Raw genomic sequence first — 19931 nt, forward strand, 5'->3', positions numbered from 1 at the left:
AAATTGTTTTTTTAAGGTTAAGTGCCACGATCCAGTATACCCGATGATGAATGTTGATATAACTTAACTGTAACTGATTGGTATACTATACATATACTGGTTGTTTTTTTAGAGTTAAGTGACATTGCTTTGTATAGGGAATGGGTTACCTTTATGGTCTCAAATATGCTGTCCTACAGTTGGCGATGTTTTTGTCCCCTATAATGAATCAGTACACAATATATATGAGAATTAAAAATTCAATAATAAATAATTCCTCGTTTTGGTGTCATACCGGAAGGTGTTGGTAACTCTCCGTTTAACCGCATAGGCTATGTAAATGTCCGAAATGAAGTCGTATTAAAAGTATATTTCGGTAAATCCTAAAGCAGTTTTGGTAAATCCTAAAGTTAAAAGTAAAGCCTAGGATTCACTCGACTTCGGACTTTTACAGTAATATTGTGTAAAATCTAAAAAAAAAAAAATACTAATATCTTTTCATTGCAATTAGGAAAACTTTCGTACCAAAATCAATGTATTTCAGGGTTTATATGGGTTTAAAATTTTTAAAAGTACTTTCGATACTTCAATTTTAAGAAAAAAATTACAAATTTCTTTTATTTATACGCACTTTCAAATTAAAAAAACTAAACTCTAAAGTTCGAAACTAGTTAATTTTTTTCTTAGAAATATTAAGCGTAGTTGAGAATACAGTTTTTCGAAGTGTACCTTTCTTCTTTTTTAAATTTTTAAGGACCGCATGAACCTTGTGTTCGTATTAAGGTCGCTAATGGAGGAATCATCGTTTTGCATCATCTTTTTTCTTTGTTTCTCTAATGTTTTTAACCGAAAATACTATAGTGTCAATTAAAACTATTTTCCCACTTATAGACCACCCAAAGCATCTTTCGGAATTGATATCGCTGCTATCAACATCCAAAGAGGGCGAGATCATGGACTCTCAAGCTACACCGACGTGGTTGAGAAGTGCTCAGAGGGGAAAACCAGGATCGAAACATTTTCTGATCTCTTAAACAGAATGTCACAAGATAGTGTCGAGTTTCTGAAGAAAATATACGAGTAAGATTTTTGTTTTTCACCCTCAAATGTGATTGTTGAATGCTTTAGTGAAATTTTAATATAGTGACATTTTAAACACACTTGAGAAGAAAATATTTATGTCAGTAAATAACAAAAAGTGACGTTAAAAGTTCGCAAATGAAAATCATGCAAGGTTTGATACTATACAGGAGCATCATCTTCAGTATTGCTCTCACTTCTGATCAGTATTACTCCATCACTTGTGTTCAGTATTGCTCCGTCACTTGTGTTCAATATTGCTTCATAACTTGTGTTCAGTAATGCTTCATCACTTCTGTTCAGTAATGCTTCATCACTTCTGTTCAGTACTGCTATTCAGTTCAGTTCAGTATTGCTTCAGTATTACTCATATTGTTTGTTCAGTACTGCAAATACGGCAAGGAAACAACTCAAGTATTCAATCGTGAAATAAAATTTACGTAAGAAGCATATTATCCCAATCAATGGGAGAAAAAATTTGAAACATACTTTTTATAGTCGCAATGTAATTTAATTGCTTTCCAAATGTTGTTAAGTTTCAGGAACGATGGATGGGTAGGTGGGTATTTTACTTACATCGCACTACAGGTGCACAATGGGCTATCTTATTTTATTTTACAAACGTCGTAGAACAGCCGACCCAATTTTAGGTTCACGACTACTAATCAAAGCTTAACCCCGTTCCGCCCCCGTCAGGGGGCATCCGGGAAATACTGTAGACTCAAAGTGCGCGCACGTGACTACTCAGCAAAAAAAAAAAGAGAATTCACAAAGGTAGGTTTTGTGACGATCCATGACAATAGGTCGGAATAATGGGCAAGAGAGGCAAAAGCAACACCAGAAAAAACCCTGAGTGATGTTGGCTGGGCGCCCTGGCGCGCAGAGCAACAAACTCAACACGATCCAAAGATTCCCTCCTCCCAACCAGAAAGCCGCAAAAATTTTAGTGCAACCTTAAAATTAACAAAAGTACTCAGTACTCAGTTACTCAGTAAACAGAATTTAGGGGTTTGAGTGTTCAGGCATAACAGGTGGAGCATCCAGCAAAGAAGAATAAAAACAGTGAAAACATTGAATAAAAGTAGCGAACATATTGTGATGATGAAATTGCACAAAGCCAATGAAAACAGATACAATTTCAAATAGAAGGGTTACAGCGAGGCTTCCGTTAAGAAACATCTACAAACAAGGGGAAATTCAAAACATGAACAGTTTGAAAATTTGACAAAAATTTTAACAAGAAGTTCATGACTACTAATGCTCTTAAATCACGAGTCTTTTCTTTAAAAAAATTCTCAAAATGTGGTAAAATATGGTCTTTTCTCAAAATATGGTAAACATTAAAACAACCACTTGTAAAATATCGAAACATTTTAAGAAACAAACAGAAAATAAAGTTATCCTCGGAAGAGATCATTCAAAATAATTCTATATTTATTAAAAAATTACATTTCAATAAATGCAAATGGGTTGCCTTTTCGACGAAAATGTCATTCGTTACCTCATTGACAGAGTGACCGTTAATTTTGCCTAATATAGCAAAATAATTATTTTTTTATTAATTCATTTATATTGTTTGATTATAAAGACAATAACGTCATAAATGAACTTAAAAAACTGAATAGTACACGGGACTTTTATCTTTTACTTAAGCGTTACTCCTCGTTTTACTCTTGTATAAAAAGTAGCATTTCAAAAATCTGAAAGCACTTTTTGCAACTTGTTGCATTAATTAAGAATATTACCTGATTTAAAACTTCATTCGCTTCAAAATTAAGAAATAAGAAACAACAGTCGACATGTTTCGACGTGCTTCAAAAATAGGCACCCATTTTCAAGATTTGCCAGACATGAATGAAAAGAAACAAGAATAATTTGAAAGAAAAAACGTAAAGTTGGCGACAAAAAATGGAAAAATAAAGCTAAGGAAAATGGAAAAATAAAACTAAAAAAACCACTGCACCCGAGAGAGAAAAAAAAGGATGATGTTGTAGTTCATTTACGTCGTACTAGGGATGCACAGTGGGCTATTGGCGACAGTCTGGGACACATCCCTGAGGATGACCCGAAGACATGCCATCACAATTTTGATCCTCTACAGAGGGGATGGCATCCCCTCTTCGGTAGCCCAACGTCCTGTACGTGAAAAAAAGGATGAAAAACAGAAGAAGAAAAACCACAGTGGCCGAGACGGACAACTCAGGGTAAAATATATTTTCACACGCTATGCCGAGAGGTGGCGAAGAACTAATGTCGTTAACAAGAGAATCACCATTCATATGAATAAAACAAGATTCCAGGGCATCAAGATAAGCTGATGTGACTCGAGTGGAAGTAATTTTGGCATAGTCGAAATTGAATTTATGCTCAAGATTCCAACAATGTGCAATTGAAGATTCATAGAATTCTTAATAACAGACATATCTATCGTGTATCCTTTCACAAAAGGTAAAGGGAAAAAAATGGAAGTTGTTTTATGCTTTTCCTTTAGAAAACTATGATTATTTTTGTTTAATTATTAATACCCTTTTTAAAAATAATCCTTGAAATTAATCTCACTGAAACAACAAAAAATGTAATATTTATTGTCTGAAATATTCAAGGTATACCAAAATGACAGTCTCAAATTTACATTTTTGAAATCGTACAAAATCTTACACATTGATTTTCACGAACTCTTTAACCTCTTGCCTGCTGTGCCTGATAGCACTTGTTATTTTGGAAAATCAGCTGCACCACCCATAAGCAAAAGCTTGAGAGGGAGAAAAATCGTTTGCAAAGTCTAATCAATCCTTACTGATGAGTTTTCAATTTTTTTTTAATCCGATTAATTTTACTGAAATTTTGGATTTTGTCGTATAAAATAATGTAAATAAATTCGGTGTAAATAATTACCTGCCATACAATTCAAATTTTTCTTTCTGCAATAAGTAAATTAAGTAATAAAAAATAATAAATTATCCTAAAATATTATATTTCACATAAAATAGTCTGGGGATGATTTCGTTTTATCTTTGAGGCAAAATATTTTAATATATTTCGTCAGTTTCTGATATAAGGCAAAATACATTTAAAAAAAACTGACTTTAAAAAGTCCAAATAGTTGACTATTTTCTGACCTAAATTATTGGGAACATATTTTTCTGATTTCGACTACCCCCTAAACCCATACTATTCGGGTAAAGAATGCGATTCCTATGTAAAAAAAAATGCGTTTATTCAGAAAAAGTACGTTTATGTGCTGTAAATATCATCTACACAAATTCAGTGACTCATAGAGTTATGCTCTTGAATCAGCGAATCCTAGTACGTGAAAATCCGATCATTGAAATCGAAAAATATTCGGGTGTTCTCTTTTTCTTGCTCTCTGAAACTTGACCAAATATATTTATTACCGGCCTTGAAAACCGATTCAGTTCTGAATTGAAGGCAACCAATATTCAAATCCATAGCAGTGTAATTTTGATCCCTGACTATAACACAAAGGGAAGTATTGTATCAAGCTTTGGGAGAAACTAGCCTTCAAGGAGGGCTATTTGATGGATCTAATTCCCATTTGCCTCACATGGAGAGAAAAACCACCAAACCTCCTACGGTTAGCTCGACAGCAAGGGGACTCTAACCCATGATCAGTCTACCACTGGGGATATTTTACATCAGCATTGTGGTCGGTGAACGCCTCCTATAACTAAGAGCCTCCACACGGATTCTTATAAGGTAGTCCAATCAGACCACTTTTAAGACTAATTACTGATTTAAATTTCATTAATATAACAAAGAGGGGGCAAAATTTACGGTATATAATTTAATTTCTTAAAGGTAAATTCATTTCAAATATTTTTCAGATCAACTGGAAACTATTAAATCTTTCTCTGTGGCACGCTGGCTTTGTGACACTACAAGATATGATAAAGTTCGTAGATACCCATTTGCTGTACCTGGGAAAAAGTAAGTTAAACAAACTTACATACATAAACCAGAAAAACTTACATATATTAACTGGAATTTTATTTTTTATATGCATTATTATTTATAAGCTTAAATATTTTCAATTTCTTGTTATTTCATTTTATATTACATAACTATTATTGATCAGCCGACGCAATTCTGAGTTCATAAATGTTAAACTCCGTACCCTTGTATTTTTGAACCCAATCCAAAAGACAATGGAACTCTTGCATCAAATATTGGGAGAAACTTACCTGCGTGGAGGTCTATTTGATTGAGCTAACCAGCATTTGAGTTACATGGGAGGATAACCTCCCATGTTAGCTTGAAGGCAAGGGGACTTTAACACGTGATCCCCCTTCCAATGAGAATATTTTATGTCAGCACTGTAGTGGGTGTTAGGCGTGTACGGATTTTGTGACCAGTCATCGTTGGGATTCGAATCCGATACCTCATTGGGAGGTGAGTGCTCTATCCCAGAAGCCACCACGGCTTTAAATATCTTGTTAGTGAAAGTTATTTTCAACCGTATTTTTGAAATTTAGTACTAGAACTGAAAACTACAAACAATTATCTTGCAAATATCATTGTTAGTTATAGTTGCTGAGAAACTAATTAATTTGTCTATTCTATTTTCAGTAATCCTGTTACAGCATGTCTAAAAATAAAGCCTCTTGACTTATCATTGTGGAGAGAGAAACCATGACTAGAACCATGACTTAGTGAAGCTAGGGTTAATAAGATAAATGAAATTAATTCCATGTGTAACGATTTATCTTTGACATTTTTAGTGTTCTATGGTACTGTGATTCCCAAATATTTTTCGACTCCAGAACCCTATACGATCAACGTTTTTTCGACGGAAACTCAATTTCATAACTAAAGTATAAAAAGACAATAGTAAACGTATTAACCTATAAAAGTCAGCGTTATTTTGATAATATTTATAGAGGAGGATGGCATTTTTCATCGTTTTATCATTAACTATTTTAAATTAGCTTTTATATCAGACAATTGGTTACTTGCACTGCAAGAAGGAAAAGATCACTGATACTCACACATATGATCTATGACGTCAGCATCGTTATAAGCAAATTGTCGTTTCAAAGTTGAGCTAATTTTTTCCACACAAGTTAAAATGTTAATTAACGAGAAAAAACTGTATTTCAAATAATTTGATGGATGATACAGCACCGTATTTAATTAATTTGAAGTTAATTAAATTAAGTGCCGTTTCACACATCAAATTTCTTGAAATATAGTTCTTTCTCGCCAACGTCTTTTACCTAACTTAGAATTATTATTTGTTTATGTATTTTATTGTAACTGTGTTATATTTTTGTTAACTCCGCCTGTTTCTGGCAAACTTTGATGCATAATTAAATTAATTATGTTCCACGTGGCTTCGTGTCTGTCTTTGTGCTACGCAGCTCACCAAATTCTCCACAGCTGTTAATTTGGGAGAGAAAAAATGTCTGGAATCTGCCATTGTATAATGATACTGTATCGCTTTAAAAAATAAAATGTTCAGTAAAATAAAACTACTTAAAAGTGAAAAAAAACTATGAAACGTTGTTAAATAATTTTTAATCCATGAACAGTCTACCAGATTTACGTAATTAATCACAATTTCATCAGGTAGAAATACATAAAAACAAATAACCACTTGTAAAATAAAATTTCTTTTTTTTCATACGTATCTACCAGTTAAACTAATAAGAAATATATTTTGTTGTTTTTTTCGTTTTTTTTTCTTCAAAAATTCGAGGAAAACTTTCGTACACAAATCAAACGCTCATAGTCCTCAGCCATTGGTTTGGAATGGTAACATGACTGAGCAATAACCAGGGTGGTCCAGAAATATACTTCAAAAATGTAAAGGGGACATAAATAAGCATATTTCGGAAGAAATGTGTGTGCAGTAATGGCACATTAAAGCTCTAGCTTGTAAAGCAATATGAATCAAAGGAAACTGAAAAGACAAAAGAAAATAAAAATTTATCAACAGTTTACAATAGGGGTTCAAAAGAGCAGCCACCAACAACGATACAAGATTCACAGCGACGACGCATGGATCGGCGTGCATTAGAAAAGACGTCAGGCTTGCCGAGCACATGTAAAGCAGCAACAGACGAGCGTTCAACAAGATCTTCTTCAGATGTGACGGGACTCTCGTACACCAGGCTTTTAATATGATCCCAAAAGAAATAATCCAAGCAGGTTAAATCAGGAGAACGCGGTGGCAAGGGAACTGGATCACCCCGTCCTATCCAATGCTGGCCGTAGACAGCGTCCAGGTGATTTCTGACGCTCCCTGTACATCCTGTGAACAGCTAATCTGTTTCCTTGTGCAGCCCATACATGAAATGCACGTCGGCAAGCTTCGCATTGGTGAAACGATGCATGCTGTTTCAGATCAGTGCGGGAAGTTATGAATCCAGCTAGCAAGCGCTTTTATACGCCGGAGTCATCAGCGCTCCCTACTGGGTCAAGGCGGCATCACAGCACACACAATCCTATACGAAATATGCTTATTTAGGTCCCCTCTGCCTACCTTTAAATTTTTGACATATATTTTAGGACCACCCTGTATATACATTTTCAGGGTGGCGGCAGTCAGGGTAAAAAAAATAGCGCTGGTAAACAAAATATTAGGATTCGTACCTGNGATGCATGCTGTTTCAGATCAGTGCGGGAAATTATGAATCCGCTTTTATACGCCGGAGTCATCAGCGCTCCCTACTGGCTCAAGGCGGCATCACCGCACACACAATCCTATACGAAATATGCTTATTTAGGTCCCCTCTACCTACCTTTACATTTTTGACATATATTTTAGGACCACCCTGTATATGCATTTTCAGGGTGGCGGCAGTCAGGGTCAAAAAAATAGAGCTGGTAAACAAAATATTTCTACAGCAATTTATTTGTGTGCGGGGTAATAATTGGCTCATGGGCAACAAAGCGGAACAACTAAAAAAAATAATGTTTTGAGATAAGTGAGTTTAAAGTTTTCATTGCTAATCAAAATGCTTTAGTTTGCGTAAACTGTATTGAATCCTAATTCAACTAATTCAACCTACTCATAATTCAACTTGAAGATTACCTTCAAGTTGAATTATGAGTTGTGCTTATATTGCTGCTGAAGGAATATGTTTTCATATTTACACCTGTTCTTAGTCCAAAATTCGTGTTTTTTTTTCAGTTGTGCCACTATTTCAGCCCATGAACGAATTGTTTGATTTCTTAATATATCACTACTTAATTCAAAATAAGAATTATATAATAACACTTTGAACTAACATTAATAGTTAAAATTAAAGGGAGAGCAAAAATAAGACCTTTTAATTAGAAAAAATAAGAATAGTTTAAATTTACGCTACGTCATTTTATTTTTTCTCCATCCAGATTCTGCCTCAATACGATTACATTTGTGACTCGACCGTCCCGAAAAGATTAAAAGCCCTCTTGGAGATCACACATTCTTGGAAGGACAGGTTGAAATAGAGACATTTGGGAATCTTCGTTCAAGATATTTAAGGATGTATACTTTGTCAAGCCATTTGTCCGGACCGCTTACACTTATGATATTTGGTCTAAAACAACATTTTCTAAGTAAAAAAACGAGTAGACGACCGTTTTACTTCGAATAAGCGCTGAAATGAAAGTAACGCCTACTTCATTCATAGAGTTTCACTCAAAATTGTAAACACTATAGGCATACCTGCCAACTTTTAATCCTTTCGCGGATGATTTTCCCCAGTGGTAGTAAATTCGAATTCAAATTACAATTTTAGGCCAAAATATATGCTGTTTTTGGATAAAGCTTATGTGGACTTATACGACAATATTTCATAGTAATATATATGCTTAAAGTTTTTAAAACTAGTGGTGGTCAAAAAGATTTTAAATTAGGTTTATAAATGGAAGGAATATATAGAAAACATACATTTTACTACCACTTTAAATATTGAAATTAAATTTTACGCCAAATGCGTAAAAGTTGGCAGGTATGCTATAGGGTATTTATTATACTAGATAACATAGTGTCCAGAATGAATATTTTATTTATTTTACTTCACTTTTTTAAAGCAACGGAGTATGCAAAGTAAAATTTTTCGTATAGTATTTTATTCATCTCAATCATGGCTGGTGAACCCCCCCCCCTCCTACTGATGTCCGCAGCTAAAAAATGGATAAAAAGGCTATGCACAATATTTAAACTATTTGCAATAATTCTTGAATGGAATACCATCCAATTAGAGGAAGGCAGCCTATTGGCTGCGCGCATTATTTTTATTTAACAATTCTCTGCTGAAGATATTACTTGCTGGCTACGTGAACAAATTGACCATTCTTCTTTTAAGTGCAGTTTACGTCCAGTTCAAAGAGGTTCGCCTAAAGCCCATTCACAATATTCCTTACTCTCTGTTCAAGAATCTAACAACATACCGAATATTCCGCTCCCGTCTGCCATAAACACATAGTTCTTGCAATAATGAACCACTTATTGCCAAAAAGTCAAATCATTCAGATTCTCGACGCAGCGCAAATCCCAACATTCCAACTACAGGATCTGTACTTCTTAGTGAAAATGATTGTCATTCTTTAAATTGTATCTACTCACTCGAATAAGTTTGTTACTATAACAATAATACAGAAATTTAAACCCACTGTGATCCGTGTGCAGACATTACCGTTATCCAACATTAGTGCGTACCTCTTAATACTGTTATTCACCCATGGACATTTGAACTGTTTCAAGCCGTCAGCCTTGAAACAAACCGTATTGGATGGATTTTTTAAACATTAAAGTTAGAAACATTGTTCATCTGGTGACCAGGGTTACAATTTGCTCCCAGCTTCCATATTTGCTCATTTTAGCAACACCAAGGGCAAACTAGATGCACTTACGACACTAACGGTTAAAAATTAATAGCCAATTGAACAGTAAAACTTGTAGAATAAAGATAACTACTCCTACAATAGTTACCACGGGATAACAACATTTGGCTTTGACTTGTTCTGATTATTCACTACCAGCATCTGGTAGATTTTACTCAATACCAGCATCTGGTGGATTTTATGATTTTTTTAAGTTTTAATATTACTTGCAATAAGTTAACAATTATAACTAAACTCATTGAAATTCTGTTACAATTCGCATGACAATGGTAGACAAAAATGACCGGAATCTGTCCCCTCAGTAGCCATCCATATCCCTCACTTTTCCTCCACTTTTAAACGCCGAATTTCCGCAATAGCAGAACTCTAAGGCGCATGCATGTGTTCATAACATTGATTGCCGTTTTGCACGATTTTCAGAATATATTATCCATTACATTGTACTTTCAATGAGTTATTATTTTTAAAAACAATATCAGCCATTATATCTACCCATGAAATTATTAAACACATTTACAAATAACAGAATATTGTATGTCATACAATTGTATGCCCTGCCCTGAATGAAGGTAACCATACCAATCTTCTGATGCTTACTGACAGCCGCGGCATGATTCAACACCTGACCAAACGGACACAACAACTATATGTTTTATGAACAAATTAAAGCTCATCTCCAATCAACATGATATTCATTTCCATTGGATCCTTTCACTTCTTAACATCTATAAGAATGAAATAGCTGATAGCTTTGCTAAAGAAGGCTTAAGTCATCATTCCTCCACTTCTACTCAGCTGACTCAAGAGAGATACTCTCTCGAATAAAACAACAAAACTGAAAACTTGTCACCTCCACAATATCACTGATAGAAGGGTAGGAAGCCGGGTCTTTATCTCACACTTCCAGCTTTAACAACAGCTTCCCGCTTCTCGCCAATGGTCACTTTAAGGCTTAGCCACCTGAGCTTCACACATCTTAGACTGCTCCGCACTTTTAAGGAAAGACATCTTTGCTTCCTCCCCTACTGGTTGTTGATTTCAAGCGCGTCAAAGGATTCACAGACCTAGTTTCATTCCGTCAGTAAAAATAGTAACATCAAAATCGTAACATCAACAAAAGTTGTTTGGGCCATACCTATGTTAGACCTTAAAGTTTACTAAAAGAATATTAATTTTTTAAATTGTTATTACTACCAGTTTTTTTCAAAAATATGTTTTTGAATACAGTTTTATTTTTATATCTATTACATATTTTTTTATATTGAACAAGTCCTAACTACTAAAGCCCTCTTAGAGATATCTTTGTCTTATAAGGGCAGCAGCAAACAGAAAAAATTTGGTTTTTTCTTTATATAATTCTTGTTAAAACGTAACAAGTGAGTTTACCGCTGGTGGGCAGTAATTTTTTACTTCTGATATTTGGTATACAACAATATTTTCTTAGAGTAAAATCGAGTAACCGGTTGTTACGCCCATTACTCTCTTACAGTTTCTCTCCGAATTTTAAACACTGTAGGGTATTTATTAAACATAGTATCCAGAATAAATATGACTTTTTATTGCTAAAACTTATAAAAACTATGGAATATGCAATGTAAAGTTTTTCATATTGTATCTTATTCCTCTCAAATATAATGTTGTGAAAGGTAAGATATTTTTCATAAATTAAAAAGGCTTTGAAATTGGAAACGAATATTGTTTTGCTCTCATATTGTAGACCACTTTTCCTCATAAAGAGAGGGAAGAGTTTCATCTTAAAGCTTTAAAATTATTGTAGGCGTTAATCGTCATTGTAGGCCAGTATGATTTGCTATGAAGTATTTATATAGGGTTCAACTGCAAATGGAAATTACTTTTCAACAGACTGTAACGAATAATTAATTAATCTTGTGTGCTTGATTTATAATAAATAATTTTCTTGTTTGTTCATGTTATTACCTGTCTGTGTTATCCCTGTTCTATCTTCTTTTACCAGAATATTATTTAACTACCTAACATTAAGTTCACTAACCCAAATAATTTTAATATCAATGGCCTTTGATTCAGTTTGTAATCATATAATTTTCGGAGGTGGCCATTTTGGCTAGATACTCCAGTGCAACAAGTATTAGTTTCCGCAGCTTATCCAAGGACAACACTTGCTTCAAGCAAACTCTAAAAGCGCTCTTCGAGAATGGATAACAATTCTCAGAAGGGCAGAGAAAAGATAATGATTAGGAATTTTTATTTTAAAAATTGTGTCTCAAACGTAGGGAGGGAGAAAGTTGCCTTTTTTTTCTGTAATTTTTTCTCTTCTGGTATTTGGTAGTTGATACTTAAGCCTTTTCGCTTTTTCAAATGAGCTAGGAAATGCGTATTTTGTAATAAGAAAAATTGTTATTTGGCGACAACAACACTGGATTAACTTCTTCCAGATGGGCGAGTCATATATATATGCATTCTTAGAGTGGCGACAATCTGGGTGAAAATAATAGAACTGATAGGCAAAATATTTCTATAGCAGTTTATTTGGGGGAGAAGTAATAACAATTTGTTTTCTTAACATATCACTACTTCATTCAATATAAAAATTATATAGTAACACTTTGAACTAACATTTATTAGATATGTTAAAATTAAAGTGAAAGCAAAAATAAGACTTTTAAATTGAAAAAAAATTAAGCCTTGTTTAAATTTGCGCTACCGCATATTTTTTTTCTTTCCATCCTGATTCTGGTTCCGTACGAATACATTTATGACTCGATCGTCCCTAAAAGATTAAAAGTCCTCTTGGAGATCACAAATTCTTGGAAGGGCAAGAGGAAATAGAGAAAGAAACATTTTGGAATCCTCGTTCAAGGATGTAGGTTGTCAAGTCATTTGTCCGGACCAGTTACACTTATCATATTTGGTATGAAGCAATATTTTCTTAGAATAAAAAGAGGAGGACGGCCGTTTTACTTTGAATAAGATCTTAAATGAAAGTAACGCCTACTTCATTCTTAAAATTCCACTCTAAATTGTAAGCACTATAGGGTATTTATTATACTAGATAACGTAGTATCCAGAATGAATATTTTATTTGACTATTTTAGCAGGGCTCGAAAAAAAACTCAAAAATTGTACTCGTCCCCGAGGACGGCTTGTCCAACAATGTACCCGTCCTCCTTTGAAACTAACCCGTCGCTTCTAAATAAATAAAAATATAATTTTCTCATATTTATTACAAACATGCTGAGTGTTCAGCTATTATAGTTATTCACAAATCTACTGGCAATTGACGTATATTACTCTAATATTACTCTTTGTTAATCTAGTTTGATATTATCTAATTTATATTATGTACCTTAACCTCTTCGAAGTCAATAAAATATTTATAAATTCTAAATGTAGCAGGACTCGAAAAAACTCAAAAATTTCACCCCTCCCCGAGGACGGCTTGTCCAACAATGTACCCGTCCTCCTTTGAAACTAACCCGTCGCTTCTAAATAAATAAAAGTATAATTTTCTCATATTTATTACAAACATGCTGAGTGTTCAGCTATTATAGTTATTCANTTTTTTTTTTTTTTTTTTTTTTTTTTTTTTTTTTTTTTTTTTTTTTTTTTTTTTTTTTTTTTTTTGTAAGTTCATTGCTGAAAAGTCCCTTTCAACCGCTGCAGTATGGGGGACAGAGAAAACATCAATTCCACCATGCGCAGTATGTTACTGTATTTCTAGATTACAGGGTCATTTTTGAAGTGAGGCGCTAGACTCTTGCAAGATAATAAAAATTGAAAATGTATCACCAACATTAACGGGGAAAATGGCCGTCCTCGCGGACATCGGATTCGAGAAATTCGTTGTCCGCGAGGAATTTTTGACCGCCGAGGACGGGCGGACGGGTGGTTTTTCGAGCCCTGTATTTTAGTTTACTTAAAGACTATGGAGTATGCAATGTAAAATTATATATATTCATAGGAAATATCTTCATAAAATATCTTCCTGTAAAATAAAAATTCATAAAAATCTATATTATCTATATTTTCCATCTATATCTATATTTATCAATATTATCTTCATAAAAAATCTATATTATTTCATATAAAATATTATAATTTTTATTTATTGTTTCGGAAGATTTTTTGTTATATATTTTAATTTGTAATCTGGCTGGGGTAATTGAGATGCCAATTGCACGCTTCTAACTTACATATAGATAGAACTTCCGAGCTGTTGACACTCTTAATAAAGAATCTCTCGTAGTTGCTCCTTAACGTAAGTTTTTGCTTTAGAAATAAATAATCAACACGATATTAGACAAGTAGCTCATAGTGTAATGTGTGAGAGTATGATATTCGCATTTTGGAGAAAAACTTCACGCAAAAAATAGGTGTTACTTATCCTAGTTTTTTATTTGGAGACAAATCATCTTCTACATATATTAATTTGATTGTACAGTATACCTGAAGAAACGGTCTTTATAGGTGCTGAGAATTACAGCTAACCGTCATGACATAATTATTGTCTCGATAGGTATGACGACTATTCAAAATATTTTTACTCACAAGTTAATTTGGAAGCATATATTTTTAGCATGACGTAAGAAGATTTAAAAATAATTTGCAAAGAAAATTCCAAAATATTTCGTAAAATAAAACTTTATTAGATGAATTAAAATTTTCGGAGGCAATGAAATTTCCATTGAAATAGACAAATTTATTTTAATGGAACGCAGCTATCGGCTGAAATTGATGCTATAGCCAAACATAGTTAAATAATGTTTCTCTTAGTAATTTGATTTTAAACCAGTAACCGGATTTAGTAAATTTTAAACCAATTTAAAACTTAAAACAATTTTCTTTTGTAGAAAACAAAGAAGTTTCATAATTTTTTCGAGGTACCTGCTTGAAATAAAAGTTTTGTTTATTTGTTTAATATCTGCTAGACAAGACAGATTTTCTCTCAGTCAATATAATTTGGACTTCTTTTCTGTGTTTCAAAGTGAACTGTTAGTAATCGACGCGTTAGAAGTGAAAATTTTCATATTATGGTCAACTGTTAGAAGTGAAAATTTTGTGGAAGTGAAAATTGTGAATTTACTAATTAAATTGGAATCAAATTTTTTCCTTCTTATTTACATATTTATCAATACTTAAAATTATTCTGATTATTTGTTCATTTCAGGGAAGATTGGTTGCAGTCATCACACTAAACCACCTTGTGCTCTTCGTCAAGACCATCTCCATCACTCATGAAAGCGAGACGGAAAAGAGAAAATACTGGTAGGGAACTATTTAATCTATTCACAACAATAAACATTTCACTGTAATTGCTTTTTTCTCAGCGAAGAAGCAATATAAAAATTATACTCCTTAAAAACTTTTGGTAGTTATGAATATTTATTATTCCCGAAAAAAAGCTAAAAAATGAAACTTGCTTGTAACCAGTTTTTACTCTTTTCCGTCTTGATATATATAGGCTTTCAGCCCTGTTCTCTATAGCTATCTATCCAGAGATGCCACAATAATTAAAAAAACGGTAAATAACTACAAAGTAAATTTTGCAAATATTTTGCTATTTTTGCTTGCTTTTTAAATGGTATAGCGTGACATAAGTACTATAAAGTGGTGAATTATATAAGCCTACGAATTATTTAGAAATAGTGGTGGATGAAAATCTACTAAATTGAATTTATTAAACCAAGAATCACAAATGATAAACTACCACTTTAAAATATATATTTGCTGTCCGGAGCAAGTTGGCATCTCTGTCTATCTCATACATGAAGGATGGCTACACAACAAACATACAGGTGCCGTCTTTCTCGATTAGGCTAAAGCCTTCGACAAGGTATGGGTCGATGCACTAATCTATAAATTAATTAAATACAATTTCCCTAGACCACTTACTCTAATTATACGATCCTACCTAACACACAGAAAGTTCATGGTCAAGTGCAACACCTTTTTCTCAACCTTAAGATCTATTAATAGCGGTGTTCCCCAGGGGAGCAAACTAGGACCCCTCCTATTTTTATTAATGGTACGGAGATGCCAACTGCTCCGGACTAGCCAAAATAATTTAAAAAAACGGTAAATAACTACGAACAAAATTTGCAAATATTAGACAGGTTTCGCTAGCTTTTTAAAAGGTTTAGCATGATATATCTGAAAAAAATAAAGATGGCTAATATTTTCTGGAACAGGTATTTTTCACCTGTTATTTAATCGTACCTGTTATAAAAATAGCAGGTTACTTGGAAAGGCCTGTTCCAAAATACTAGGCAAACAATTATCTTGCCAAAAACTTATTGCTTGGCCACCGTAAGCACATATATATTGTAAAAATGAAGAATGGCAACAGCGGTTATGTTTTAGTTTCAGTTTCGATTTTGTGATGTAAACATTATTATTCTGTAGAATAATACGATATGTACGTGAATGTAGTAAGTTACGAGTGTACTTATATTATTAATAAATATTGTTTTTGTTTTCTATGAAGACTTTATTAGTCTTAATTCAGCAACATTCGAAGCCAACACACGCTTTATCGAAACAGCCTGTTATTTTATCACANTCTCCACACCATCATTGACTATTTCCAAAATTGGAAACTTGCCCTCAATATCGACAAAACTCAGGCGGTGCTATTCACCAGAAAAAGGACCTACAAGCAGGATGCTATCATTGATAACAACTTCTCTTTGAAGTGGAAAACGAAGGCCACGTACTTAGGTGTCATTATGGATAAAACCCTGACATTCAAATATAATTTTAAGAACATTAAAAGTAAATTCATAGCAGCAAAATGTGCACTTTATCCTATTCTAAAAAAGAATTCCCCCCTCAGTACTAATAACAGGATTCTGATTTTCAAAATGCTTCTTACCCCCCTATTAACATATGCAGCAACCGCCTTCGGGGGGGGGGCTGCAAAGACAAATCTTAAATTCTTATAGAGTGCTGATAATAAAACCCTCCGCAATATCACATATTCTCCCTGGTATTTCAGGAACAAAAATATCCGTAGTGACACCTGTTCGCCTAGCCTTCTTGACTTATACAAAAATAGATCTCTTAAGTATTTTTTTAAGAGCACTGGACACTCCAACCCCCTTATTTGGACTTCCTCTAACTACGACCCAGATGACCCTAAGTGCAGGAGACGGGCCAAAGGCAATTCTCTATTACTATAATAATCTCCAAGACATAAGCACATAAGCTTGATATTAATTGATGGTAGGCTATATAATCGGGTTATGACAACTTGTTCATGTAGGTGCATTCAATTAAACATGGTTTGCTAAGGCATTATATATACATATCATTTAAAGTTGGTAATAATTTAATACAAGTGGTAATAATTTCATCCACTGTATGAACCGAAACTATGCTTGAGCATACTGTTATAATCATGACATGAAAATTTAAAACAAATTAATGTTTTAAATTTTCATGTCATTTAAAACAAATTAATGTTTTAAATTTTCATTCATAATTTTCATGTCATGTCATGAGTTTAGAAATTATATGGGTTGATTAATATGAAAACCTGGGTAGCATAAGGTTTTAACACTATGGTAATGGATAGCATTGCAGGTGGATGTATTTTTATATTGATTATTAGTCGAAGAGTAGTAAATTTTAGCTTGGCGTTAGAAATTGTTCATAATTCTGTATGAAGTTAATTAAGTTAATTAGTTTACTTATAAGAGTTTTATTACTAATAATTTGTTTCTTCCAGGCTATAATGTTTTGTTTTATGGGGATTTTAAAGTGATAGGATTCTGTTAACAGGCATTTTGTAGCGTAGTGTAGTGGTGAACCAATTTCTCCACAACTGCAAAGTTTATGTCTTGACAACTGAAAGCGTTTCAAGTATGTCCTAAAGGGACCATGTTCAGTTATGAACATTATTAATTCTTTTGGCCATTTACTATTTTTAAAAGAAACTTTTGGAAGAANTCTACTTTATCTTGGAAAAGAAGCAGTTTTATATATATGCCAGAATTATAAAAGAAATCTTGATAGTTACAGATATTTCATTTTTTTCGAAAAAAATGCTGGAATGAAATGTTTTACGTACCAGGTTTTTCTCTTTTCCGTCTTGCTATATAAGGGCTTTCACCCATGCCCATATGACCAGCATGTGCTTTTATCCTGGAGATTTCTAATTGTGGATGATTGATTAAAATACTTTGGATTTTTTGAATAATATTATGCTTTGTGTTGTAATTTTTGATAGCATGTAAGGCAGATAGACTGTCAGTTCAAATTGTTGTATTTATACAGTTATTTTTTGCTATATGGACTGCTTCTAAAATAGCTCTTGCTTCGGCTTGAAAAATAGTGTTCCAGATATAGAAAACTTCTAGCTGCCACACCTATTCACAAAAAATGTTCAGTCTACCGTTCTTTCCGGAGTAGTGAGGACGTAAGTTTTTCAACGGTGGTGCTAAAACTACCCTTTTTTAGGGCGGGGGCAAAAAAGCCCTATATTAAATTTTTTGAGCAAAAAATTTGCTAAACTTACAAATAAATTTCTTTAAAAATTAAATTTTTAAATTTTACATTAATTTGCCTTTTTTAATTTTTTAGAAACTTTCAGTCCTATCGAGATGTATAAGCTGAAGTCGCTTCCTTCAACTGCTTATTGAAAATCCATGAATGAAAAATCACAAGTAGCAGCCAACATAAATACGTTTCTAATAAAGGGAAGAATTATGCAAGTGGAGTAGTTACCATTCACAAAATTATTGCTATTTGCTGAATTATACTAATCTTCAAGTTATCTAGTTTGGCCTCTGGCTTGGAGATTTCTATGGGAAAAAAGACAATAGCATTCACGTGATCTTTTTGCGTCTGTTTCATCGGTTTCCGAAAACGATAATTGATGAGGTAACGAGAATAGTAATAATTTTTTGTATGATAACAAACACTTCAAGAGACATAATGTCATTTTTATTTAGAGTGAAAAAACAATATTTCCCAACTTTAATTTTTTTTTTTAAAGTTAAAAGTTATATTTTTTGGTATAAGAAAATCTAGAGTGTGTGTGTGTGTTTTTCTTTTTATATGATAGCGATAGGGGAATTTAGTTATTTCATCTAATATTTTATTTATTAAATATTATGGCTTAAAGCCAATTTTTGTTTTTAAATGACCATTAAAATAAACTTTTTAAGAGATGATTTATGCTGAACAGTATTGTGGGAAAAATAATTAGAGTCAAGAAATTTTGCTTTTGTGTTATAAAAAAATTAAAAAATTTTTACTAAAAATATTTTTACTAAATATTTTTACTAAAAATCTATTCTTTAACTTATCAAAAGTAAACAAACATCCTCTTACTTTGTTTTACACTAAAAAATATTGCATTTAACATTACGTGAAAAAAATTCAGAGTAAGAAACTTCGTTTTAGTGCTTTAAAAAAATCATAAAATATTATTCTTAAATGAATTTTTTAAAGACAACAAAAACACCCTCTTGATATTTCCCATACAGAAAAGCATTTTATTTTTAACATTATTATATTATGTGGGAGGATTGCAGTATTTAACGTTGTTCCTTAACAATAAACATTTTGTGCGTTTTGCTAAAGAAAAATTAGCACTAAATAAATATAATGAAACTTTTTGAGACATGTACAAATATTTTCAACATTGTCACTGGTTAAATAACATAATCTACATTTTTGATTTCTTTTTTTAATGACACATAAAATAAAAAATATTGCTCAAACATTAAATAGATGTTGACATTTTTAACATTCCCTCCACATTATGTAATTACGCCCTTCAAGTCGAATTTGAATCGAAATCGAATTTCAAAATTGCCCGCCGATCGTAAGCCAAAAATTTTGAAAAAATGGATTTTAAACTCATTTTTGTCAAGAATTTCTACAATTTTTTTTTTAAAATGAAAAATCGGTGACTTGCTCTCAAAGAGTTTTTATTTCCTACGAAACGTAACGCATATGAATTGCAAAGATAGTCAGTAAATAATTGCATGGTGGAATAATTTTGTTGTTGCATTTATTCAACTTAATTTATGTTT

At 32.8% G+C, this 19931-nt stretch overlaps 1 long non-coding RNA gene across 1 annotated transcript; it reads left to right on the forward strand.

The window, feature by feature from the left end:
* The first annotated feature begins 4902 nt into the window (after nucleotides 1–4902).
* On the forward strand, nucleotides 4903–6569 carry LOC122268573 (uncharacterized). The gene is made up of 2 exons (XR_006224597.2): nucleotides 4903–5007; nucleotides 5647–6569. It is a non-coding gene; the product is annotated as an uncharacterized lncRNA (long non-coding RNA).
* The last annotated feature ends 13362 nt before the right edge of the window (nucleotides 6570–19931 follow it).

This window comes from Parasteatoda tepidariorum, chromosome 9 (genome assembly GCF_043381705.1).
Source record: "Parasteatoda tepidariorum isolate YZ-2023 chromosome 9, CAS_Ptep_4.0, whole genome shotgun sequence".
Classification (NCBI taxonomy): Eukaryota; Metazoa; Arthropoda; class Arachnida; order Araneae; family Theridiidae; genus Parasteatoda; species Parasteatoda tepidariorum.